At 37.5% G+C, this 12,852-nt stretch overlaps 1 protein-coding gene and 1 pseudogene across 2 annotated transcripts in view; one reads left to right on the top strand and one right to left on the bottom strand.

Annotated features, from left to right (window-relative positions):
- The window catches only part of AGT (angiotensinogen), a 78,064-nt gene extending 74,970 nt beyond the window's left edge, over positions 1 to 3,094 (bottom strand). The window contains exons 1-3 of one of the 2 annotated variants that reach the window (XM_065922346.1): positions 3,054 to 3,070; positions 2,786 to 2,877; positions 763 to 870 (exon numbers count right to left, since the gene is read on the bottom strand). The gene's annotated coding sequence lies outside the window, so the exon portion shown is untranslated. Of the gene's footprint in view, positions 1 to 762; positions 871 to 2,785; positions 2,878 to 3,053 lie in introns of both variants that reach the window. The other variant, XM_065922347.1, reaches the window with a different exon arrangement.
- Positions 3,095 to 6,304: 3,210 nt separating this feature from the next.
- LOC136157216 (RAB11-binding protein RELCH-like) overlaps positions 6,305 to 12,852 on the top strand; it is a 91,604-nt pseudogene continuing 85,056 nt past the window's right edge.

Here is a 12,852-nt window from a genome sequence, read left to right on the forward strand (position 1 = left end):
AAAGAAGACTCACTAAAGGTCAGTCAATGAATGCCTCTTACAATAGATGAATTATGAGTTCTAATTTGGAGATGAGAAAGAAGAGAATGATAGATAGGAGTCAGCCAATATCAAGAGTTGAGATTCTCTCACAATTTTTGAAAACATAAATTCTATTGGATTCCTGGTGAAACTGTGAGGATTGTCACTAACAAATAGTCCAAAAAACCCCCCTCTATTTCTTAAAGAGACTCAAATGTTTTATTATGATTAACTTATGAACTTGTTCTTTGCTTATCTAATTTTTCTTTACAAATATTGAAAATATCTACCTTATTTTATAATAAATGCCTTAGATCTGAACATTCAAAAGACTTTCACATACATCACTGCTTGTAAGAGACTGGTTCTGTGGTCAACAAAAGACCAGGAAGGTTATTCTGGGGTGATTCAGCAAACGAGGAATGAAATGTGGGGTTCCTGAATCCCACCCAGGGCTCACTTCACTGTCAGAAGCATGGAACGGAAAAGGATTTACTTTTTCAAATTATTTTTTAAAAACCTGTATGTTATTGTAGAATGTGCAATTTCTTAGAATCCAGTCTTTTCAAAATAGTATGCTATAGTAAGGAACTTTCAAATTCATCCAAGCAGAAAAAACTAAGATGCATGTATTAACAAATCAGTTTCTAGTACATTAGGTACAGGTACTAGACAACTAGTGCACATTAGACAAATACTTACATCTAGTGTGTTGCAGGTTAGCTACTCAACAGCACATACCTTCACATGATCAAAAGCCCACGTGTCCAGTTTTGTTACATCGTGGGCACCAAAATCCTCACTGGATGCATCATTAAGTGTGTGCAAAAATATGGTTTCCAAGGTCACCTGAAGAGGAAATTTGGGGAAAAATTTTTAATGACATGCCACGGACCATGGTGTATGCTTGAACACATGCTGTTGCTTTTGTTCTCACAGTAACATTTTCCAATTTTACAGATACAAGTGAGTTGTAATTTAAAATGATTTTTTAAAAAATCACAATGCTAGTTAGTATACAATAGTGTAAAAGTAAACAACAGAGTTTGTCTTCAAGTAAGGATGAAACTAATCAAAGAATTTGGGCATCTAGGGATGGTACAATCTAAAACAAATTCAGTCACCTGTTTTACAAAATTCCCCAACCAAAAAGAAAATTCAAATATTTCAATTCTTTTGTTCATAAAATACATGCATTTTCTCAATATATGAGAAAAAGTACTGATAATTGCCAAATACTTTGAAAGGGTCAACAAATATATTAATCTTATACACTTGTAAGATTTTATTAAGGATCTAATCAACTTAGTGAATTTCTGATTTAGATAGCCTCTTAAAGGTCATAAGGAAGAGATAAAATAATGACAATCTCTTATAATAATGACAAGCTAAGCTCTAATGATACTGGTTCCACTCCTCAACCATTCTACTCTTCAAATCCCAAGTAAAGATCTGAGTGAGACTGCAAGTTACTCTAAGAAATGGAACACTTCTATTGGATTGTCTCCAGTTAAGGCATTGATCCTGTCCTATGAACTGTAGTCAGAAGTAGGGAGGTGAATTTGGTAAACCATAGCAACTTCATCTTCACCACTACCAAAAAAAGCTTAACTCCTTGCTCCTTGGAAGAAAAGCTATAACCAACCTAGACAGCATATTAAAAAGCAGAGGCATTACTTTGCCAGCTAAGGTCAATCTAGTCAAAGCTATGTTTTTTCCAGGAGTCATGTGTGGATGTCAGAGCTGGACTATAAAGAAAGCTGAGCACCGAAGAATTGATGCTTTTGAACTGTGGCGTTGGAGAAGATTCTTGAGAGTCCCTTGGACAGCAAGGAGATCCAACCAGTCCATCCTAAAGGAAATCAGTCCTGAATATTCACTGGAAGGACTGATGCTGAAGCTGAAGCATCAATACTTTGGCCATCTGATGCAAAGAACTGACTCATTGGAAAAGACCCTGATGCTGGGAAAGACTGAAGGCGGAAGGAGAAGGGGATGACAGAGGATGAGATGGTTGAATGGCATCACCGACTCAATGGACATGAGTTTGAGTAAACTCTGGAAGTTGGTATGGACAGGGAGGCCTGGCGTGCTGCAATCCATGGGGTCGCAAAGAGTCGGACACGACTGAGTAACTGAATTGAACTAAGGGAGTATATAAATGGCAAGCAGTATGAGTTTTTGGACCTGCTCTACATAATAATGTTCTGTGACTATCATACAGAAAATTCTGAATATCTCTTTTGCTTTTGAGATATAGAATAATCTTTAATAATTCCGATTATTATCATTTATAGTATAATTATACCCATGGCTAAAGGTCCAAAGCTTTTCATTAGGTGAAATGCTATAATGCTCTCACTAAAAAGCACTTAATAACATAAAATTCAAGTGGAATCCAGCTGATTCTAGAAAATGATGCAAATGAATTTTCTCATCAAGAGATGTACTCATACTTGTAGATTCATGCACAGAAACACAACAAATACAACAAATCTCAATGGCATGATCTTGAATACATGAAAATAGAAGTTATAAATATAAATTTTAACATTTAAATCTTTATGTGATTATCTACTAACTTCTTAATAATCAAAGTAAGTGAACATCATCACCATAATGAAATCATTGTAATAAGCATTTTGGTCAATATTTCACATGAATTAACTTATTTAATGCCCAAAACAAACCCATAAGATAGAAATTATTATTATCACATTTTACAAAAAAGAAAACTGAAATTTAGGGAAGTTATCTAACTTACCCAAGATTAAAATGCTGTTAGATGTTAGAATCATATACCATTTCACTGAATCCAAGGTATTTAAACTGTATAATCCAACATTTTAAGTACAACTAAGATGAAAAAAAAATCAAACTCACACATCTATTATAATATACACTCATTTCAAAGATGTTAAATGTGTCAAAACATGTATCTCATAATCAGTAAAATGTAGTATATATTTTAAATTACCATATTGATTTATTGCCTACTTAGTATCTGGGGAAATAGAATCAGTGACTCCTACCTTTGGCAAACATAGTCAGGATGTCTGGGCTTCCCCAGGACCGTGTGTACCTGGTTTCATTAAGAAGAGAATCAAATTCTACAGGATTTTCCTTCCAGTCTTCAGGTAATTGAGGAAAAAAAAAAAACCAAACAATGACAATAGTAATATTTAGATGGTGAAGTATTGGTATGGCTCCTGAAGAAGTATTTTTCAAATGATAACAAAGAGGATTAACTGCAGAACAAATGCAAAACTAACAACAGATTTTGTTATCTGTATTATATTACAATTTTTCTTTTAAAAAAGCTTACAACAGTTAATTGACTTCTTACTAAAATACAGAATCACTTTTGAACTTTTGAGAGTTAACATCTAGGAAAACCAGAGATCCATCCAATCATATTCTATCAACAGGACAGATGATACAAGATTGAAGTTTTATTCTTGAGTCAGTCCCAGTGCGTGTTTAAGTGACTTAGGCAAGCTAAATGACTTGTCAAAAGGATCTCAAAACGCACTTTGCTTTGTGTCATGATTCAGTATTAAAGAAGCAATATTTATGCAATCTCTTCATGTGATGAAATCATCTAAAGAGACAGTACCTTTGGCAACTGCGCTGACATCGACATAAAACCCTGCAATCATGGCCACCTGTCGGGGCCGAGACTCGGTCGGCACACGCGTGTGAGAGATGCCCCAGCTGCCTTCGTTCATTATGACATTCCTGAAAGGTATCACAGACGAGGAGTCAGCACACACTATGACCACATGCTCTGTTAAGGCTTTAGAAAAACAAGATCACCACAGAAGAAATCCAATCAAAAGAAGGAGTCAAAATTTAAGAAGGAATCTTTCTGATCCCAGCTGGGCTCAGTCCAGTTCCTCCCACCAGACTGATTCCGTGGCATAAGAAAGCCCAAGGAACTTTCTTAGACAAGGAACCACCCAACCACTGCACAGAATCACAAAACAAAATACACGCTACAGCTCTAAGTCACAAAGTATTGAAACGTTGTGTTATATAAGAAATCACTGATACACAAAGTATTACTTTGTCAATGTTAAGTTTTATTAGGTGTGATGATGGTGTTGTGATCATGTTTAAGTCCTTGTTCTTAGGAGATACACACTAAAGTGTTAGGGGTAAAGTGTTAAAATATTTTGCTTTCAAATTATTCAGGAAAATATAATTAAAGTTTAACTGTGTATATGTGTGTATCTGTGTGTTGGGACAGAGAATGCAAACATGAAAAATGTTTAAAATGGTCATATCTAGATTAAGGATATACGGATGAATATTCATGATATAATCCTTTTAACATTTCTCTAGTTAGAAGTTTTTCAGAATAAAAAAAATTCAGAGGAACCAGCTATACTCTCAAATAGGAGTTAAATTATCTTTCTAAATTTGAGATTAAAACAAGTCAAAAGTTTCTTTTGCTAAAATGTATCACCATTCTTTAAGCTGTCTAAGGGTGATTTGCAAAATCTGGAGAAAAATGCAAAAGTAACAGTAATGCCATGGCAGGTGAAAGGCCAGCAGAGCAACAAGTTATGAAACATGAATTCATTTGTAACAGTTTTCAAGCTGAGTTCTCAACTCTCAAAATGTTCTGGAGAGAAGTACCTAAAAGTGCTGATTTAGATAATTTTAATTGACTTATAACCAAACACACTTTGGTAAAATACATACATAAAAAGTAAAGGCTTGAAAAACCATTACACCACATGTTAAGAGAGAAATATTTTTTAACTTCTTCAGTTCTATAATGGAAACTGAACTCAAGCAAAAACAGGGAGGTATAAAGCAATGTGGATACCTCTCTTGAGAAACATTTTGATCAGATCGTATTTTTAAAAAAATGAAGTGAGAAACAAAGAAAACCTACCAAAAAAGGCTTCAGAAGCAGCTAGAATAGCATACAACACATGGCACATCAGCTGGGAGCCCTTGGCCCTCCACAGAATCCCGCAGGGAGAAACAGGCACTGTCAGAAAAGCCCATCTTTGCCTTAACAACCAGTATATTTTAATGTCATTAACTTTGCAATGAATTACATTTCTCTCCTCTCTATGACAACTAAGAAATTCAACCAAATATATCACCCCAATTTTTAAACTAGTCATAGAAATTTATGTTACATATTTTTGTGTACTGAACCTAACCCTGACAACCTTATTTTCCTACTCGTATTTTCCTACTGCTCTGAGTTGCTTGTTTCTTTGTATCCTTTAATATATTATGCATTTCTTTGATGCACCATAAATTTATTCCTGGAAATCTGACATAGACTTCAGGTTCATTCATTCTTCTAGCAGTCAACAAATATTTATTAACTGTCTACTATGTTTTAGGAACCAGAGATAATGTAGTGTATAAAACAAAGTCCCTGCCTTAGTGGAAGTTCTACATGCTAAGTAGTACTACAAAGAAAATCAAAATAGGGTAGAGGGATAGGAAGCAATGATGACAGGTAGGGACAGGGGAAAGATAGACAATTTTAGATAAACTTCCCTTGAATTTGAGTTTTAATCTCTCCACAGTAGCATTAGGAAGGGCTTTTGAGGAGCTTGCTATGAATGAAAAAAAAAGAATAGTTGATTGCAAGAACCCCACAGGTCCAAAAAATTAAATATTTCTTTTCAAAGCCACTTAACAGAATCCAAAATTATCATATTACATAGTGATATAAATTTGGAAGGCTTTATTTTACAGAAAACGTATTTTGAATTGAAATTTATATTTTTTAGCTAAATACCTTTGTAATTGGCAATTCACTGAAATTTATGCTTGTCATTACTTAAAAATTGAACAGTCTTAGTTTACAAAAAAGAAAAAAAGATAATATACTGAGTTGTAAGCCAGGATTCAGAAATCAGGACAAGTGAGGCCAAGCAGCTAAGGTCATGCATTTCGACTACCTGGTATCAACTTCCACAATAACAGAGTAACTGTAGAAGGAAACACATTTGCTAATTTCTATGACAAAGACAGAGGCATATGTGCCCTACTCTCTTTTTCATCACCCCTCTACCCAATGTGAGATAAACAGTATCAGCGTAACAATTTCCAGAGATGTCTTTGTACCAGTTGACATGCTTACCTAACAAATGGTGCCCTAGAATTTCCATCTTCATCTAATTCATAAAGTTTATGTGCTCGCAGGCCATCAGCGACAAACAGCACTAATCGTTTTGCTGGGGGAGGCAGAGGCGTAAACTGAGGAATCATTCCATGAACCAAAGGAGAGGTAAAACACCTGTTGAAGATGGAGGCGAAGAACACGAAGTGCACAAGCAATCCCAAAGTAACGTACAGCAGCATATCCAGAGGAACTAATCTATCTCCAAGAGAAACTGGAAAGGGGGAGCAAAACTAAATCTGGGTAAGCCTTAGTGCAAACAAATATGTTTTCAACTTATTTGATGACGAGAGCTGCCTGCCTCATTTTTCAGTCTCAACAAACTTCTTCATTTGGTGGACACTTTTTATTTCCTCCATCTTTCAATAAGCTTCTTTGTTTTGCGGCTACTTGCCTTATCTACATGGCTTTCAAGTTTTCAAGTTGTGCTAAGAGGGCTTCCCTAGAGGCCCAAACGGTAAAGAATTTGTTGGTAATGCGGGAGACCTGGGTTCGGTCCCTGGGTTGGGAAGATCCCCTGGAGATGTGGAACTGCAACATACTCTAGTATTCTAGCCTGGAGAATTCTATGGACAGAGGAGCCTGGCAGGCTCTAGTACACGGGGTCACGAAGAGTCGGACATGACTGAGCGACTTAAAAGAGAGAGTTCTTAACATAAGATCTACTCTCTTAAATTTTTACGTGTAAAACACTGTATTTCAAACTACAGGCACTGTTATACATCAGATCTCGACAACTTATTCACTTTGCATAAGCAAGATTTTACAGCCATTGAACAACCACTTTCTTCCCCCAACACACCCCAAACCCATCATTGGGTGGATTATCTTCTGGATTATCTCAGACAAGGAGAAATGTGCACATTTGTCCTCCTGTGACTGACTTGTTTCACTGAGCAGTATATCCTCAACAACATAACCATTACATTGGCCAAAACTTGGCATTGTAATCTGTTTGATTTTGTCCAGTCTGTTAACTTATTGTGATTTTAATTTACATTTCCCTGGTGATCAATAATGTCGAGCTACTTTACATGCATGTAATGGACATTTTTTAATCCTCTTTTATCCCCTTTTCATTTTTTTAACTGTGTTTTTCAAAGAGCAGTGCTTATAAATTCTTAAAGTTCAGAGAATTAACTTTTCTGTTGGCGATTGTATTTTGTGTTCCACCCAGGGAATTTTTGTAGATGACAACACTTTCTTTAGTACAGACTTTTAATATTTTTATTTTAAAACAATTTCAAGTTCAGAAAAAAGTTGCAGTAATGGTACAAACATTCATACACCCCTTAGCCATATATCTCTAACATTACCATTTTTCTCTGGTCCTTGCCTCATCTCTTTAAGTTACCCCTCTCGTGTGTGAGTGTGGGGGTGGGGGGGGGGAGGCGGGTGTATACTTCAGTGTTTATTTTCTGACAATAATGATACTCCCCTATGTACCTACAGTGGTTACCAACATCAGTAAACTCAATGTCAGTATTTTACCTAATCTACCATTTATACTCCAACTTTTTGAAGTGTCCCAGTAATGTTCTTCACAGCATTTTTATTGCTTTATTGAGGCATAACTGGCCTGTCATAAGCTGTGTACATATTTAAAGTGTATAATAATCACAGGAGAGTGAACATACTCATAACCCTCAAATGTTTCCTCATGCCCCTGTGGTTCATCCCTATATAGTTCACTTTTTGATGTTATTGTAAATGGTATTTATTTCAGTTTCCCCTCCTTAGTTTTTAAATTACGGCTGATTTTTATATATTCACCTTGTATGCCGCAACACTGAAGAAAAACTGTTTGTTATAGTAGTTTTTACGTAGATGCCTTTTGATTTTCCAAGGAGAAAAATTATGTCACCTGTGAATAAAGGACTTCATCCTTTTCAATCTATATACTTTTTATTTATGTCTCATGCTTGTACTGTCCAGGACTTCTAGTGTAATGTTGAATAGGTGTGGAAACAATAGAAATCCCTGCCGTGTTTCCAGTCTTAGGGTGAAAGTTGTCAGTTTTTCAGGTTTTTTTCATAGATTTCTTTTGTTGCATTAAAGAAGTTCTCTTTTACTTTCAATATGCAGTTCTAAAGTTGTGAATGAAAAATGCCAGATTTTGTTAAGTGCTTTTGACAAAAGCAAAAGTCAGAGGGGAGGATCACGTGAGATCCTCTCCCGAGAGAGGAGCAAGACCATCTGGTTTTTCTCTTTTGATCTTTCCTGGTGTGGGGCCTCCTGGTGTGGGGTCTCTCCTGCTGCTGGGTCTTTTCTGATGTGGGGTCTCTCCTGGTGTGAGGTCTCTCCTGGTGTGGGGCCTCCTGGTGTGGGGTCTCCTAATGTGGTAAACTACAATGATGGAGTTTCAAATGTTAAACCAAGCTAGGGTTCTCAGAATAAACTGAACTTAATCATTAAGCATTATCCTTCCCATATATTCTTGGATTTTATTTGCTAAAATATTTAGCATTTTAAATTAATATTTATTAGTGATATTAGACTATAATTTTTTTTTGTAATGTCTTTCTCTGGTTTTGGTGTCAGACAATGCATTGGGAGGTGTTACTACCTTTCATGTTTTGGAAGAGTTTGTGTAGAATTAGTACTATTTCTTCCTATATTGTGTAACAGGATATCAATGGCTCAGAGTTTCCTTTGTTGGAAGGTTTTTAACTATAAATTCAATTTCTTCATATGCAGAGAGATACTAAGATTATTTACTACTTGCTGAGTAAGTTTTGGTAGTTTATCTTTTGTCCATTTGTCCATTTCATCCAAATTGTCAAATCATTACAAAACTGTCCATAATATTCTGTTCACTTATTCTTTCTTCTATTCTCTAGCTCAGAACTCTTCTATCAGGTATCGTATTTAGTTACGCAAAGTAACTCATTTTTCAACTCATTTTAATTCATTTCAGTAAGATCTTAAGCGCTGTTTACAGCTAAAGTACATATGGTATCTACCTAGATGTAGAGAAGCTCCCATTGACTTAAATATTCCTACCATGGTAACCTGAGTACTCTCCTTATCATGTTCACTAATAAGGAAATATCTCTATCATTTCTCACTTTCTTTTGCATTTACAAATAACTCTCCGTACTTATGTTCTTCCTTTTCCCCACTGTTGTCACGCAACTTTTCTGTAAAAAGTATCAAAGTGTCTGTGTTAAAGGATAATACAAATTTTCCACTACCCTAAAGCTTACTGAAGTAGTAAAACAAACATTTTATTTGAGAACCTTGACCCTGAAGCTGTAATAGCTAACCAAAAATCTAGCTCTCTCATATAGTAACAGTGGGATCTTAGTCGGTCCCTCCCCGGCACTTTCGAGCATCACTTCCTCAGCGACTACTCAGTCCAAATCAGAAGCTCAACCCTTTACTTTAGTTTATAACTACACAGCTATGACTCTGACTATTTGTAGTAATGTCTGCCTCTATAACTTCATGCTGATTCCAGGACAGCAAGACAGGCTTTCTCCAGTACTCGGCCCAGGCCTGGGCACTTAGTCAGGGCTATTAAATAACCTAGGATTATCCTTCCAACGGTATGTGTAATACGCACTGTAGCCACTAGAGGCTGCCTTGCTTCTCTATTCCCCCAGAACAGAGACACGAGCAGTGGAGGTTAAATACAACCACAGTAACTTTCATATTTGTCATTTACTATACATAAAATTTCAGTGATTCCAAAATATCATCCTTCACATACTACTTAGTTTATTATAGTTACGCACATATAATTAAGCACTATTATCATTTAATGGGCTTCCCTGGTGGCTCGGAGGTTAAAGCGTCTGCCTGGAATGCAGGAGACGGGGTTCGATCCCTGAGTTTGGAAGATCCCCTGGAGAAGGAAATGGCAACCCAAACCAGTACTCTTGCCTGAAGAATCCCATGGAGGGAGGAGCCTGGTAGGTTACAGTCCATGGGGTCACAAAGAGTCAGACACGACTGAGTGACTTCACTTCACTTTCACTCCGCATATAAGTTAAATAAGCAGGGTGACAGTAAACAGATCATCTAATATTTCTCTTTTTTTTAATCACTTTTTACTCAGATTTAGAGAAAAAGAAAACTTTTTCACGGATGAATCATTTGGAAATCACCTAAAAAAATGAATAACAAATAAAATTTTTAAAATACACATAACCATGTATCAATAAAAGTCATTTAACTTATACCTCTGGGATGTTTACCACACACTGAAAAACAATGTCAAAAATTAGAATATGTAAAAATGTATAAAAAATTAGATATTTATAAAACTTTACAAAGTCAATGAAAATCTTGCACTGAAAATATTACTTGTGGTTATTTTAAGAGTACTAAAACAAAAAATAATTTCTTAATCAAGAAAACAATTGAAGTGCTTGGGAAAAAGCGATCTTTTATATTTTTAGCACTAACATACAAGCATCAATGACTATATTATTCAGTGAAACATTGGCTGTAAAGACCTAGATTAATGCAAATCTTGGTAAGTAGAAGGAAAATTCCTCAACAATATTAATGGCAAATTATTATTAAATAGAAATCATCAATTGTTAATAATATCCTAGTGTTCTAGACTGGAAAATCCCAGGGACAGCGGAGCCTGGTAGGCTGCCGTCTATGGGGTCACACAGAGTTGGACATGACTGAAGCGACGCAGCAACAACAGCAGTATGCACTATTAATATTTCTTCAACATTTTTATGATAAGCAAATCTCTATGCACTGTGGAAGAGAAAAGTACTTACTGAGATGACTGGCCAGTAGATTTGTTAGGGGTTTGGAAGGTCACATTAACAAGTCCATGATTACAGGATATGAGGTAGAACCAGGAAATCACGGATGTGTCATAGGAAGCTGCTGATCAAGGAAGAACTTCTACATCCAACTTCTTACAACTCTCTGAGGAAACATATTTCAAATCTATTTTCAATGTTCATTTTAGAAATCAGACCCTAAAGATACTCCCTTTGGGGCCTACTACCTTAATTGCTTTTTATGGCTAACACTACTAAATGACTGACATCAGGTTTGTTTCGCTTTACTTTTAAAAATCTGTCAAATAGTCTCAATATATACCAGTAGTACATTAATTGATAAATGATTACAACATTTGTTGTGTACTAGGTACCAGGTACTGTGACAAGCACATTCCTAAGTCTCTGTACTTTAAGTATCTCCTTGACAGAGGAAAGTATCTCCTTGACAGAGGAGGCTGAGAGAAGTCAAGTAACTTTTTAAAAGTCTCAAGGCAAATCATTGGCAGGATGGGGATATGAAGTGTAGACTCTTCAACCTAATAAGCACAGTCCTTGAGAGGAAGACCCTAAGTGTGGGGACCTTAGGTACAACAGATGTGTAAAATTCCCATTACACAGGTGGAAATATTGCATATAAATAATCCATTTCTAAACATGCCCTTTCCATGCCATTCCCTAGTCCTTCCCATCTTTCCATTCCAGAAATTGGTTCCATTTTCAATCTCTCTGGCAACTCAATTACAATAAAGATCAGCAATCCTTTTAGCTAAGGACTATGAAACAACACTGGTGGCTCTTTTGATACTATTTTCCTAAGATCTGGGGTTTTTTTCCATGCTTTTCTTCAATACATGGCGTGCCCATGCACACACACATAAATTTAGAATTAAACACTAGGAGCTAATGTTCTGTTTAAAAAAAATGCTTCCAATTCTTAGTATTAAAAATATCAACAACGACAAAAAAAAAACTTCTACCGAAAACAAAACAAAAACCCCAATTTCAGTTCAGTCTCTCAGTCGTGTCTGACTCTTTGCGACCCCATGGACTGCATCGTGCCAGGTTTCCCTGTCCATTACCAACTCCCGGAGCTTGCTCAAACTCATGTCCATTGAATCGGTGATGCCAACCAACCATCTCATTCTCTGTCGTCCCTTCTCCTCCCTCCTTCAATCTTTCCCAGCATCAGGGGCTTTTCCAATGAATCAGTTCTTCGCATCAGGTGGCCAAAGTATTGGAGCTTCAGCTTCAGCATCAGTCCTTCCAATCACTCAGGACTGATTTCCTTTAGGATGGACTGGTTGGATCTCCTTGCTCTGCAAGGGACCCTCTGAGGGACAGCATTGACGTTTTGAAGCGTCCCTATAGTGCAAGCTGTGTATTAAACCACAAGTGCTTACTGCGTTCCTAATTGTTTGTTACCGAAGTCGAGACTATCGGGATATTCGCAGATCCAAGCAGATCCCAACGTCCCCGCTGCATTTTCCATTGGCTCTGTCCCTGTGCCGCACCCAGGCCCCCGGGACCCGCAGGCACGAGACTGGGAGGGCGAGGAAGAGGAAGCAACCCCCCTTCTGACCACCGGCCCTGCCAGGCACCCGCCACCCCGGCGGGGAAAACGTCAGCAGCGGGCAGCGCACACCGCAGGAGCGAAGTAAGAGGGGGCAGCGCACCCCGGCGAGCGCCAGTGTCGGGCCTGGCCCCTGCCCCCACTTCTCCCGGACTCTACCTGGGCTTGAGCAGGTCAGGTCTGACCTCGGGAACGAGGCCTCGTCAGCGAGAAGGCGGGGTCCGGCTGCGAGTCAGAACTCCCCTCCCGCGCAGAAGAGAAGGCTCCTAAGCCACCGTCACAACCACCCCGCCCCAACCACGAAAAGCCGCTGGCACTTACCTGGCCAGAAGCTACTCTCGCGATAATTC

The sequence above is a fragment of the Muntiacus reevesi genome, chromosome 2 (genome assembly GCF_963930625.1).
Source record: "Muntiacus reevesi chromosome 2, mMunRee1.1, whole genome shotgun sequence".
NCBI lineage: Eukaryota > Metazoa > Chordata > Mammalia > Artiodactyla > Cervidae > Muntiacus > Muntiacus reevesi.